At 46.4% G+C, this 15355-nt stretch overlaps 1 protein-coding gene across 2 annotated transcripts in view; it reads right to left on the bottom strand.

Annotated features, from left to right (window-relative positions):
* LOC147906258 (uncharacterized) overlaps nucleotides 1-15355 on the bottom strand; it is a 60945-nt gene that overhangs the window by 13589 nt on the left and 32001 nt on the right. The gene's annotated exons all lie outside the window — the stretch shown is intronic.

Here is a 15355-nt window from a genome sequence, read left to right as displayed (position 1 = left end):
TCGGCCCAATGCCAACACGTTGATGATGATGCTCCAGTATTCCCTGGTCGTAGTCCTCAGGAACATTTCGATGTCGTAATCTTTTCGTGGCTTTTCATCGAGTGGCTCCTACTCCACCAAGTCTGGTTCCGTTTCCGCACACCATCCTGGTACAGAGGTCCATCTCTGGTAGCACCACCACCTTCAGTCACTTCCCGCCTTGGAACTCGAGCAATCCAACCGCCACGATTTTCCAATTGTCCCCCTCATAATGTGTGAACAACCTGGAGTCTTCCAGACACCATGCTGTGAGAGCCTGTTTCAACCCGTCCTTCCTTTGGCAGGTCTGCAACAAATGAATATCTCCAGATAACCTCAACCATGAACTCTCACTGAGTTCTCAAGCAGGTATACTTCTGGCTTCAGTGCACCTTGTCCATCACCTTCCAACAATCTGTGTCCTAGATTTGAAGAAGCACCCACACTTCCCCTTCTGCCTTCAAAGAAGGCCAATTCCTTCCAATCTCGCATTACCTGAGACAAATGAAGAGCAGAGTCTCTCCACAGCATGCTATAAAGGCTAAAATGAAGAACATCAAGTACATACCAGATCATCGTACTGCCCGTGTGCTTGCTCTGAAAGCAAACCACGCACCTCATTGAGGCACACACCAATAGCCTGTGTAATCCTGTACTATCCCCTTCTGAAGTGCAACATCCATCTGACATGAGACCCCAAGGCACTCCATGGCATCCACCCTCGTGTCAGTATCAACAGCCACGCACCTGGAAAGATACCAAGTACTCCATGATGTCCGTCACCTTCACAAAGGTCTCTAACTCCTCATCGAGCCATATTTTAATGTCAGACATCCTCACTATGGTTTCTAGGTCAACATATCTGATCTCAATAACACACAGAGATGTCACCAGGAACAACTCTTCGATTACCACATTTGCTTTGGCCTTTGTATCACCCTCTGAATTTGAGTCGGACTCCTTCCTTTTGTTTTTCTGATCCACCTTCTTCTTTCTATAGTCCTTCGCAAAATGTCCTAGTCCTCAGTACCATCAAGGCCAAATGGCACGAGTCCACCTTCTGACCAACTAATGCTAGTTGATCCGTCACCACCTTGACCTTCGTCAAGTGGTCATGTACCGAATCTCCCTATTCCATATCGAGGTTGTAGAGCTGATGCTGAAGAAGCAAGATCCGAGATGTGTAGTCTATCTCGCCCTCTACTGACGTCTCGGCCATCTGGATGTGAGGAAGCACAGAGTCCACCGTAGTCCCTATGATCAATGCCAGGGCATGGGCATCTATGTCTTCCCAAGCTTCCAGCTCCTCTTCGTCTACTGCCATGAGTATATTCCCCTGTCTGTCCACCATGTCCTTTGGCTTCGCCTCCACTCCCGTTGTCAATTTCCACAGCTTCTGAGCCACTAAATGACTCCGGATCTTCACCCTCCAGATTGGGTAATTTGACCCATCCAGTTTCCCAGACTCTCCAAAGTTAGGGATAGTGAAAGAAAGAAATATGGGGGAGGAGGAAGGGAGAGCAGAGGCTGAAGAGGTCGACATCTCTACTTCTGCTAAACCACACAGCAAAGTCGAACAAACTCAACCTTCACTAGACCAGAACTCTGAACGCACCTGACTGAACCTGCATCACCCTCCTTCTCGCAAGGACACTATCCTCCAGTCATGGAAGTCGATTCCCAAGAGCTTCTGAATCAAGGTCGTCCTTCAGCAAGGTCCCTACCTTCAAGCTCCCACACCTGTGAGCCTCCTACTTGGGCTCTGATACCATGTTAGGAATCACCCAACATAGAGTACGCACAACGGAAGACTGATAGAATAGCCTAGGAGCTCACACAGTGTGGTGTGGGGTGTGGAGTCACAAACTTCTTAAACTTATGTGCATAGAATAGATGTACAAACTCATCAATAGACAATGAACCAACCACATAGAGAAACCACCAAAATAATATATTTCCGTCCAATGCTATGGACACAATACACAAGAGATAGATCCAGAGTCCCACCAATGGTGTGGTCCTCTGATCTTACCACAAGGTACTCCTCCTATCTGCTGGCTATCTCTAGACTCGAGCCCGCGTGCTCCACCTCGAGCATCTGTAAACTCTCTGTCCAGAATGATCTTCTCAACCTTGCTGCCCTGCGTGTCAGCCTACATAGGCAGCCCTTTGCTCAGCTAAGTCTGCAGCTCCTCAGCCCAGTTCACCTCCTAACCATAGGCCCAACTAGTGCTGCTCTGCTGCTCCTTCCCGCTCCCTGAAGATCTGCTCCAAAAGATGGTGAATGAGGGCCTGGAGGCCCTCCTTTTATAGGCATGCCCCAAGGGCCTGCAATAGAACCGACCAGCCATGCCTATTCTGGCGAGCATGCTGGCCGACTTGGTTGGCTGGTCCAACCAGCCCTGTAAAAGGGCCTTTGGCAGGCCCTTTTGGGCTGCTGCCTTTGTGCTTGATGCAGGCCCCAAGCCTGCCCATGTTCTCTGCTGGATAGCCCGCCATGCAGGCGCCTCCGGCCTGCTCATCTGCTGCAGCGTCTCCGCCTCTGTTCAAGGCTCTTCCAGCCCTTTGATCCCACACCACTGTTTTGTACAAACAGCTCCAAAGCTCCGTACTGTTGCAAGTCCCTTCGTGGCAGATCCGTGTAGATCCAGGCTTCCAAAGCCCCTCCATCCATCAAGGTATGTTCTGAGGTCTGCTACCCACATGGCAGCCCATGTGCTGTGCCCATGTGGCAGCCCCTCCTCTCCTTTTCTTTTGGGCACATGCCCTAGGTCTCCCTCCCCCATGCTCTCCTCATATGGGGGCTTACAGATGGGGAGATGACCTTTCCAACACAGCGGTGAGGTGGACTTTGTCTTCCTCATCCTAAATTCGAGCCGAAGGGAAAATACACTACAAATTGATGAACAAACTATAAAATTGTTGAGTGGTCGCACTTACCATCATACTTGGGTAGTACATACCAATGGTGGAAAGGCTGTTGTCAATGCCATCTTCTTGGAGGTGTGGATCACCCACATGGCAGCCCATGTGCTGTGCCCATGTGGCAGCCCCTCCTCTCCTTTTCTTTTGGGCACATGCCCTAGGTCTCCCTCCCCCATGCTCTCCTCATATGGGGGCTTACAGATGGGGAGATGACCTTTCCAACACAGCGGTGAGGTGGACTTTGTCTTCCTCATCCTAAATTCGAGCCGAAGGGAAAATACACTACAAATTGATGAACAAACTATAAAATTGTTGAGTGGTCGCACTTACCATCATACTTGGGTAGTACATACCAATGGTGGAAAGGCTGTTGTCAATGCCATCTACTTGGAGGTGTGGATCACTTACTTTCCACCACCATAGACCAAGGCCTCAATGCTGTCCACATCCTATGATGAGGATCACTTCTGCAAGGCTGAGGTTGAGGATAGTGCTGTCCACGGGATTGCAGGGTGCCTGCATGAGTGAGAGAATGAAAGGATGTAGAAACTGAACTAAGAGATAGATATATGACAGAGAGAAAATGGAGGGAAACAAGGGCTGTAGAGGCTCTTGCAAGAGAACTGTGGATGATCTGTGCCTCAAACTGATGCGCGACTGTAGCCATCTACAGCTGCCGACTGAGCTGACCTTCCAAGAAAAGACTGGGCTATTTCGCTCGGGCAGGGGCTGGATATTGGTGAGGCAGGGAGCTGTCTTTGCTGCGAGGTAGAATCAAGACTGAATGCCTTCTACTGATGGCTGGTTTTTACAGTCCAGCCAAGGTAAAGCTGCATTCTCAGCAAAAACCACGTCTCTACTGACAATAACCTTGCCTGTGCTAGGCTGGTACAACATGTGTCCTTTGCTCTGTGAGCTGTAGCCAAAATGCATTTGACTGCCTTATCTTCCAGCTTAAGCCTGAGTTGAGAGGGAACGTGTGCACATGCCAAGGACCCAAACATTGGCATGTGCAAAATCGCAGGCTTTTGGCCTGTCCATGCTTCATAAGGAGTGGGATGCTCGATTGAGCACATAGTTTACACACATAGTTTCATCCAACCAAAACTTATTGGGCAAAGACTTCCCTTAAGCATGCTTCTTGCCCTTTTCATCAATGCCTTATTCTTACCCAACTCTGTTGCGGAGTGTATGGTAGTGTACAATGATGTATGATGCCCGGGCTTCTAAGAAATCTGAAAATTCATGGGTCATGCCACAAATGTGTATTTGAATTGACAGATTCAGCAGCTGCATGTGCTTCTGAAACAGCCTGTTTGTCATATGCATCAAGGTCTTACAGCCCTCGGGAAAGGCAAGTAAGTACTATACAGTCATGCTGGTTGTCATACACAGCACAACGACAACTGTTGAAAATAACCCAAAAGCCATTCGTGGAGATGGCTGAGATAGAAATTAGGTTTTTTTTTATTACTAGAACATTTAACACTTCCAATAGAATCATTGCATCCCATGACACAAAAGTGACTTCAACTTTGTCCAATCCCTTTCACCAGATAAGATGCATTATTTGCAAAAGTAATAATGCCCTCGTGCGGAGCATCACTTCAAGGCTGAAATAGAGATTTGTAGGAGGTAATGTGGTTAGAAGCACCGCTATCAAAATACCAAGCTAACTTATAATCTGAAATTGACAAAGCGGAAGCATGCTTCTCCGAATTTTAATGACAGGTCACACAAATGCCCACTCATCATGGGCCATGTTTGCTACCTCATGAGTGCATTCATGGGCAGCAGGAGCATTTGTAACTGCAAGACCTTGTTACTTTTTTTCTTTTCCTAAGCAATGCACTTCCGACATTCAGATATGCCTTGGCCAGGCTTCCTGCAATAATTACAGCACTTTGATTTCTTCTTCCCATTAGCCGGGAGAGGAGAAGATAAGGTACCAGAAGGCTTGGGCTTGCATAAATTCTTGTCCCCCTTACCTTTGCCTCTATGATCTATGGCAAATGCTTGAAGGCAGCCCTCTTGGAGCAGCTCTGTCCTCTTGCAGGAGCAAGGAAACATGCTAATTGAAGGAATAGTGGTGGGGTTACCCATGGCCACTATCCGTAACGTTGTAGCAAAACCTTGGTAAGAATTAGGGAGTCCATTCAGTGTCATGGACACAACCTAAGAATACGGTACAATCTCATCAACGTTGATGAGCTGCTCTCTAAAGTCCTTGACCTATGTGAGATAGGCATCCATGCTGTCCCCTTCATTCATCTTCACACTATCCAGTTGCCTACGCAAATAGGCAACCCTGGACCCATTCCGAATGACCTAAGTGTCCAGTCACATGCATCCCTGCTCTAGGGTGCATTGTGACACATTGGACTCAACATTAAGTCCATAAATGTATAGCAGTAGTTACCTCGATAGGTGCTTTTGTCGTATGCTTCGCCCTAGTGTGAGCCCTTGTTAGGGATGTGTCAGGCACGAGCTGCGTAGGTCAGCCTTGGATTCAGTCGCAAGTAACTTGTACCTGCTTGAGAACTAGTTAGGATAGTTAGGTTCAGCCTAAGTTAGTAGTTAGGAGGCAGCCTTAAGGGCCAGCTCGAGGCAGGGCACAAGGGCCAACTTTGGGACTGTCCTGACAGCCAGCAAAGGTTGGGTGGTCGAAGGCTGCCTGGTCAAAAGGGCGACTGATCAAAGGGTGACCGGTCAAAGTCTGACCGATTAAAGGCTGACTGGTCTAACAGACCAGTTGGTTGGCTGGTTAACTGACTGATTGCGTCAGCCTGACCCAGCCCTATATAAGGGGCTCCTTGGATCCATTGTAGCCTCTGATTGACATTTTCTCTGTAAGGGGTAGAAGGTATCACATTGGGGATTGAGAGAGCTTGCCACATGGGAAGCAATAGTACGTCCTTCTTGAGTTAGTTTTAGGGCAACCCATAGGGCCACCCTAGTCAGCACATAGGGCTGACTTGTTAGAAAGGTCACATACCCATTTGCGTGCCCCCATATTAGTAGGATAGGGTACAGCAAGCCTAGGATAGGATAGGAAGTTACCTGTCTTTTCAAATGATCCGTTCTTCTCCTTGTTCCTTGGCAAAATTGTCAGAGAGTATTCATTGCTGTGGGCTATCTTTTCGGCAATTGATTATCATCAATGAGATCAATGCCATTGATCTCAATGGCACAATACAAGAAGCCTAGCGCCCTAGACACCAATGATTTGCAATAAAAAAGATAGCCCATTAAATGAGCTTTCTTATTTTAAATGAGATCAATGACACATCATCGTCTACTAGGAGGGAACCGGGCCCTGGCCAACCACCTACGATTGCACGATCTTCTTTTCTTGGTGCAATTGGCTGAGCTAAACTTGACAAAGCGTGACCACAAAGTAAAGTAAAGTTAACTTAGACATGCGTGTTAAAGTAAAGGCTTAAAGATAACGATAGCCAGGACCTAGCCTATAAGTATAGGCCTATAGGTTTGCTAATTTAGCCTAATCAGTTGGGGAGTCCTGGGAGACGAGATCATCATGACAAGAGTTGAGAACATGAGAGAAGACCAAAATGTGTGTTCTATTGATTGTGAGAGACAAGCCTCTCATTTATAGAGTGGGAGAGAGGGTGTCCTAAATCATAGGCACCTCTCCTACATCAAAGGCAATCAGCCCTACATCATAGGGACTTCCTAAATCTTTGGCACCTCCTCAAGAGGGCGCCTTGTACTGCATCACCACCTGTGTCATTCACTTCAGGACTTGCACCCTTGGAAACATTGCCTCTTGGTGGTTCCCTGCTCCTATGAGCTGTCACACCGCTTGTGTGGTAGCTTTCCTTGCAGAGGACATTAAACCAGTAGGTCATCCTGACATTCAGCATAAATATCAGCATCTGAATCTAAATGATCATCTTGAGTCTGTTCCGCCTTTTTCCCTTCATGGACTTGAGCTGGCCAAGCCAAGGTTCCCCTTCTGGAGTGGAATGGATGAACAAGAGTGAAAAGTCTAGCGACCTGAGTGGGACTCAGAAAATCGAACGTTTCCTTTGCCCAGTTATCACTTAGAAGAATTAGCTTGTATGAACAGATTCCGCTTCGACACAAATAATGGAAGTCAATTTGCCATGCACAGAATACGCATGTATCCCATTATCTGAGACGGGGGGGGGGGGGGGGGAGGGGGCCTGGGGGGGGAGGGGATATGTAGGTTCAACAATTTGCTTGACTAATATTACTAACATCTTGGTAATCTCAATCAAGTGTGTGATAGCAGGAGGGGCAGATACCTACCTACCTTATCAGATGGGAGCTGTAACTACTCGTTGGTGGGAAAATCAGTTGAAACATTGGGACCTACTAATCAGGACAAGGATGCTACGGATAAAATTGTTTTGTCCAAGTTTAAGGGTGAATCTTGTACCCCTAATGAGCTTGAAGTGGCTGAGTAAAATGGAGGATTATTTCATGCTATACCCTAGGAGTGATCAAATTAAAGTCAGGTTTGTTGTGTTGCTAATTCGAAGGAGAGAGGTGTGGGTATTGGTCACTTGGATAGCAGACCTCTGCGTAAGTTTAGCCCTCCAGTGATTAAAGGTTAGCCCTCTGGTGATTTCTAAGCAAGTGGTATTCTCTTCGACAGCCTCTCCTATCCCCAGATTAATAGTGACTGCCAGTCTAATTACCCAAGGAGATGCCAACAATGGAGAAGTGAAATTATTGATGCATTTATGGAAGTTGGCAGAGATTCAGATGGGAGAGCCCTTGTGTTGAGGAAGATGATCTATTTTGGGACACTCAAATCTGTCCTGTACAGCATCTCTCCCAAGGCATTTATTCGAGTTCAAAGTGCCCAAACACTCAGACTTAAAGGGGCAATCAATGGTAGGCCTGTTCGTATCCTGATTGATAGCAGGAGCACCCACAACTTCATTAATACTAAATCTGTCCAGGCAGTAAGGTTACACCCTAGAGTAATTGATCATGGCTTACAAAACAAGAGGCTAATGGGGAGCATCTCTCAGTAGGTACTGTTGCCAAGCCACTCAGATTCAGCTATCATCAGAATATACTTTCCAGGGAGATCTATTTGCTCTGGACATGGGGCCCATAGACATTATTCTAGGCTGTGATTGGCTGATGTCCCTTGGTGTGATCACCATGGATTTTAATCACAAATATATGAGATTCCTGCACAAAGGTAAGCAGATACTATTGAAGGGCTATGACACACCTCAGTTGACTGTATGTGGCAAGAGACCTAAAAAGTGTTTGTGCAGTCTATGCCATCCATCTTTCCAAATCTGAGAACACAAAGGGAGTCTTGGTTGAGGATCAATAGATGCAAGAGTTATTGCAGCAATATGCAGGTGTGTTTGCTGATCTTCCCCGTCATCTCCCCCTCAAAGACATATCGATCACTCCCATCACTCTTGAACCAGGGTCCAAACCAGTGAACAAAGCACCCTACAAGTTCTCAAGAGTAGAGAGGGAGGAGGTCGCTAGTTTGGATACAGACTTTATCACCCACAGCCAATTTCCCTTTGCCTACATGTCCTATTGGTGAAGAAGAAGAATGGATCCTTCAGAATGTGCATTGACTACAGAGACGTCAACAAAATGATCATTAAAAATAGGTTTCCTATACCTAGGGTTGATGCTCTCGTAGATGAATTGAAGGAAGCCAAGTACTTCACCAAGATAGACCTCAGATCAGGCCATCATCAGATTAGGATGAGGGGAGAGAATGAGACAAAGACATCCTTCAGGGACTGTACCAATTTAAGGTTACGGCATTTGGACTCACCAACGCCCCAGCAACTTTCCAAGCCCTAATAAATACAATTCTGCAGCCCTACCCTTATAAGTCTGGAGAATCAAACACCTGGCAGTGGCAGTTTTTTTCAGAGAGGTAGGCCCAAGGGTCAAGAGTTGGTGCTCCAAATTTCAGAGTGAAATGATAAAGATTTGACCACCACATCCCATGAAAAGTGCTCTGATACCAATGTAGCTAAACCAAGCCTATAGGTTTGCTAATTACCCTAATCTTCTAGCTAGACTAGCACTAGGATAGCAAATTGGAATGAATAGACAGAACAGCAAGTACACGTGAATTCCAAATGCAAATTATTAGGGGAATACCTGGAAACCCGAGGTATCCAAAGCTTCTGAGGGGCTGCACAAGCACTTCAAACATGCTCAGCTATAATGATTGTTGATTAAATGATATTCAAAGTATGAGTACATGGTCGGGGGCCGGGGCCCCTTTCATAGTTATAGGCCTAGGCAGAATTTACCATTATGCTTATGGGATGGCTACCCTAGGATGTCACGTTGCAACGTTAGGCCATCTCTTTAAGCACTTGCAATATAGGATCTTAATAACCACTATTGATCTGCTCCTGGCGTTGAGATGCTTGCTTGATTGAGGTGCCATCTGTAGTCCGCTGTTTGCAACTGCCAAGATGATCCAGGATGTCTTCATGGACTCTTTCAATGGTGTCAATGCCCAATGGAGCTGTTCCCTCCAATGTTGTAGTGTCAGTTATAGCATCATCCTCGGGGATAGACTCAAGATCTCCCATAGAGTGACTTCCAAGCCTCCTTGCAGGAATCTTTATGATTCAAACCAATCAAACGTAAAGTGCTGTCTGAACACTCTTTAGATCACTGCTTAGGACACCGTTTGTGCTGTAGACACTCTGATTGGTAGACTCTGTCAAAACATTCTAATGCCATTTATGGGTTCAGATTTACTGTTGTGTATTGGAGAGATTTGTCTTCCTTATCCCTTGTGCACAGGTGCATACTTCAGCACTTGAAAGCCCGACATGGTATTACAGCCTCACCAATAACTCTTGTGATACCCCTCAGAACCCATTTTCAGGAGCACATCACAGTTCTCACTCTTAACCCATTTTCAGGAGCACATCACAGTTCTCAGATTCAGACAGATCTCACTCCCCCTCCCAAGCCTTTCACATCCTCGTCATGGCCAGCACACTTCCCATCCCAAGCATTGGGTACTCTTGAAAGCTCGACAGTACATATTATCCTGTCTCGAAGATGAAGATCCGAAGCCACCTTGAGGTAATGATGATTTGGGAGATTACGACAGGAGTGGAGCTAAAGCCCCAAGACATCACAAATGCTTCTGGAATCATGGTGACACCAGCAGATCCTGATGTAGTCAAGGATTAGGTATTGCATGATGCAGAAGCCTTTGCCCTAATCATTTGCACAACTGCAGACTCGGTCCTCCCACATAATCAACTTGCAGAACCGGCATTTCAAGCATGGACCATCCTAAAGAACAGATAGAGATCAACAAGGCAGCTGGAATACTCGACCTTGAGACAGAGCTCTACAACATGCACATGGATGAGGCGCACTCAGTACAGGATCACATCACCAAATGGGTGGTGAAGGATCAACTCCACATAGTTGGCCAATAAATCGATTAGGCTTGGGTAGCTACTAGCCAAGCATGCTCCCTAGGAGCTACGGGGGTTTTGGAGCAACCATGATTGCACAGGCTGTGAGGCTGAAACAGGCCCAGCCAAAGCCCCTAGATTAGGACAAGTCCACGGGCTGGTCAACGGCCTGGACTGGACCAGAATAGGCACCTGTAAAGGGGCCCTATTTATAGGCTGCCCTGGTCACCGGTCGGCACTACAGCAGCAAGTAAAGGATAGGGGCACGTAACAGCTGTCAGGTCGGCCAGAATAGGGCCTCCCTACACCGGTCAGGTCGGCCCATTTTGTAGGTCTGGTCAGCTGCAACAGCTGTCTGGTCGGCCAGAATGGGGCCTCCCTAACCCTATTAAAAGGGCCCCCTTGGGGGGGTCATTTGACAATTTGGCCAGCAACAGTTTGGGGCCTTCCTGTGTGTGGATCACCACCCAGATGAAGAGCAGGAGTGAAGCTCATAAGCATAGTTAGTGTAACCGGTCTTTGATCGACAAAGGGCAGTGTAACTGACTCTATTATCTCACAAAACTGAAATACAGCCAACTTGAAACATTTCCATTGCCCACAAACAAAACCCAAAGCATATAACTTCACTGCATAGCATCTTTGAACCATTAAGACAAGGGAGGCTAGAATGCCCTTACTCAAAAACATGAAGAGTGACACCTGTTGGCCCCAACACTTGCGCCCCTTGCCGTATTTATTTAATTACTCGTTAGCTCAAATACAAAGGGACCCCCTTCAAGAGCTCACCCACAAGTGCAACCCAGTACAATGCCAACCGGTGGCTGTGCTAGTGACCAACTCCCAGTGCTATTCGCTTGGTTCCTTTCAGAAATCATGCATAACACAAGCAAAACAACTTGACCACATGCCAAGCAATGCATTCACATATATCCAAGCCATTACTGAGCCCAAGGCTAGCCACTGCACCCCCAAGAAGAGAGTATCACAACCAGTGCCCCAATCCTCTCCCGGGCCAACGGCAAGGCATCCAACCTTGCAGAAACTCAGTCAGAATGACAGCAGCATAGAGTAGAGAGGGAAGATGAGAATCCAGCCAACAGAAAGAGCCTGTTTCAGCCCGGAACAGCTCCAGAAGTAGGTTGAATAGAAGACAGCAAACTCTGGTAGGAGGGAGCTGCCTATGAGTGGCTTCCAGCACCATAAAAGATCAAGAAAGAGAGGGTTCAGCAAGCTGAAACAGATCCGCCATGATTGCGACCACCAGAATGGTGATTCCAGCCCACCAGCAACTCTGTTTTCAGTGCGCCTTGCACCAGGCAGGAGCAGGAAGAGAGGCATCCAAGAATATGGCTTCAAAATCAAGAAAGGAAGACTTTTGTCGCAAAGAAAGTCGAGAAAAGCTCCAAAAGTGGCCAAGAATGGAGGCGTCCAGGTCCAAGAAGCATGCCAGCAGCAAAGAGCACCAAGGGGAGGAGAACTGTCACGAAGAAAGCTCGAAAATCGACTTCAGCCAGCAAGAGGGAGGCTGCGAAAATCCGCCATCTTCAGAATGAGGCTGCTCTGGTAGGGGAGAAGACTCAAAACAGCGAAGAAGGGAAAGGAAGGGCTCCAGGGGCTTCCAGAGGTGACACTTAGGTGCCACAAGGCAGCAAAGAGGCCACACACAAGCACATGTACAAAAAGAGGCGTGGGATTTTAATGCCCCTAGGGGAGTCAGATGGCACACCATGACCCTAACGCTTGGGAACCAATGACCCTAGTTTGTAGATCTCTAGAGGGCCAATTTTTAAAGAATGACCCAGAAATTGAAACCACTCTAATAGCACTAGGAGTTGCACTTATTGCACATGAAATCATAGGTACCTTTTGGGCATTAACTACGGCCCAAACGAATGACCCCACTGAACCAAACCAATGACCTTAGAAATTGAAACCACTCTAATAGCACTAGGAGTTGCACTTATTACACATGAAATCATAGGTACCTTTTGGGCATTAACTAAGGGCCCTAGCCTAGTACCCTAGGCTAAATTCAATGACAATTAGTTTAGACACTTCACCATCACCACCACGTCCCCGTGACATACCCCCTCTTGAAACAACACACTATCTTGTTTGCTGTCCCAAAATTACAGCAAATAGAAAATGGTGTCACAATAGGCATAAACAGCCCATAATCATTAGTACAATATCACATGAAGTACCAAAAATACAATGTACATGCAGTAGGACTACAAATCCATCCGTATGGCAATGTATCAACCAACTGGAGTGGCATGATCACTCATCATAGAAGTCTCACCGCAAAAACACTGTCAGCATCAGTGCCTCGGGTGAAACCGCAGTGTCACCAAGCGACCTCTAGATATCTTGTGAGCCTGTCTGCACTGTGGGTGCGGAGGTGCTACCCCCCCCCATGAGCATCCGGTAACACTCCAGACCTGTGCTCTCCTGAACCTGCATGAGTCGCTACCGCAGTAGGCTCGAGACCAAATGCCTCAAGGTAGAGCTGTAAAACCTGTGGTGAATCTCCCAATTCACTCTCTTCTATCCAGATCGCATCGTTCGCAGGATAATTCTTGCATTTCACTCGATAGCGTCTGGCAACTCTACCATTAACCTTCCGATCCTTATGTGCCACAATCTGCTCAGGAATCAAGACCTCATCTTGCTCATTTACTTCAGGTTGCTCTTCAACTAGCATATCCCATGGCACTTCTCCATGAAAAGGCTTCAACAAGCTAACATGGAAAGCATTGTGGATGGTCCACTGCTCAGGTAACTTCAACCTGTAAGCTACCTCATTGATCTTCTCAAGAACTTGAAAGGGGCCTTAGTACCTCATATTCAGCTTGGTGTACAGCTTTACTTTCCCTTTCTTGCTCTTGAAGCATGCCTTAAGAAAACGCAGCAACACCCAATCACCTTAAGTTCTTGTGATGCTTATCTGCAACTCTTTTCTGCTTGTCCTGGCTGCGTTAAAGGGCATACTTAACCTTTTCATTGGCTGCCCCCAAGTCCTCAACATACTCATCTGCCACAAAAATCTTCTCTTTTGTATACAAAATAGGAGGAACCTTTCTCGCTCCTTCCACTATTTCAAACGGTGCCTTACCCGTGGAAGAGTGCACTGTATTGTTGTATGCATACTCAATCAGCGGCAACTTTGCTTTGTGCTCAGACACATAACAACGCAGCAAATCCAAAACTGTAGAATTTGCCTCTTCTGATTGACCATCAGACTATGGATGATAAGAAGATGAAAACAGCAATGAGGTACCCACGTCATCAAAACAAATCTCTCCAAAACATGCTGGTCATCCATGGATCTCTATCGCTCACGATAGACTCAGGCAACCCATGATACTTGAAAACAGATTTCAAGAATTCCTTTGCCATCTGCTCAGCTGTAATCTTCTTCCTTACTGGAATGAAGTGAGCCATCTTGCTAAATCTGCAAATTATGGTCCATATGCCATCATGACCAGTAGGAGTGCGAGGGAGATTAAAAAAAAATCCACAGCGATACTCTGCCATGGTCTATCTGGTATAGGCAAAGGATGAAGTAAACCGGGCTGTTTCTACCTCTCATACTTCACCTTTTGACAAGTGATGCATGTCCCGACATAAGCCTCAACATCCTTGCGTAGAGAAGGCCAATAAAAGTAGTGCTCTATTGCTTTGATTGTAGCCTCAATATCCCTATGCCCTGCATGCGATGGGGCATGACTTTCAGTGAGCACCTTATGCCTCAATGGCTGCGTTACACACAGCTTTCCATGCATCATCATAAATCCCTCCTTAAGTGTATAATGATCATGCCCATTGCCCTCCATAAACTGATCATAAACACGTGCAAAAGCATTATCTGTAGCATACTGCTCCTTCATGACATCAAGCTCATTGTGATAAGCAATAGTAACTACAGATACATGTGGTTTCTTGGACATAGCTTCCATACGTGGCCTTCTGGAAAGTGCATCAGCCACTACATTTTTCTTTCCAGCCACATGTACAATCTGAAAATGAAAAATGGAAAGGAAGTTTTCCCGTCTCATGTGCTTCTCTGACAACTTTCTCTGAGTGAGGAAGTATCGCAGCGATTGATGATCAGTTTGCACATAAAAATCAGCACCTAAAGATAGTGCTTCCACATAGTAAGAGCATGAATTACAGCTACCAACTCTTGCTCATATACATTCATGTTGTGTTCAGCATCACGGAGCAGCCTGCTCTCATATGCAACCACTCTGCCTTCCTGCATAAGCACTCCACCAACACTATTGCCACTTGCATCACATTGAAGAACAAAAGGCTTTCCCAAGTCTGGCAAAATAATAACAGGATCAGAGCATAGCTTTTCTTTTAGCTCATTGAATGCTGCAATTTCTTTCTTCCCCCAACGGAAAGGCACTGCCTTCTTCTGCAAAGCATGTAAGGGTGAAGCTATCTCAGCAAAATAGCGAATGAAGAGTCTGTAGTATGAACACAAGCCAAGAAAACCACGGACTTCATGTAGGTTCTTCAATGGAGGCCGATTCTTGATTGCCTCTATCTTGACAGAGTCCATCCTCACTCCATCTCGTGAGATAATGTGTCCCACAAAATGTATCTTTGGCATGAAGAACTCACTCTTCTTTGTGTTGACCAGCAAGTTGTGTTTCCTGAGTTCTGCAAATACAACTACCAAGTGTTGCCTATGCTCCTCTCATCTTTCGAGTGCACAATAATGTCATCAAAGAATGTATGCACAAACTTCCTGTGCTCCCTGAAAATGTGATCCATCATGCGATTGAAGGTAGCAGGAGCACTAGTCAAACCAAATGGCATGACAAGAAACTCATAAAGCCCAAAAGTGGTCCTAAAGGCAGTCTTATGTACATCTTCGGGCCTGATTCGTATCTGATGGTAACCATTCTTCAAGTCAATGCGCGTGAAGATGGCTGATACCTCTAATCGATCCAAGATGTCATCAA

This window comes from Dipteris shenzhenensis, chromosome 1 (genome assembly GCF_047967505.1).
Source record: "Dipteris shenzhenensis isolate YYH24624 ecotype China chromosome 1, Dip_SZ_1.0, whole genome shotgun sequence".
In the NCBI taxonomy this organism is placed as follows: Eukaryota; Viridiplantae; Streptophyta; class Polypodiopsida; order Gleicheniales; family Dipteridaceae; genus Dipteris; species Dipteris shenzhenensis.
The sequence above is the reverse complement of the archived record's forward strand: the minus strand, read 5'-3'. Positions and strand labels throughout refer to the sequence as shown.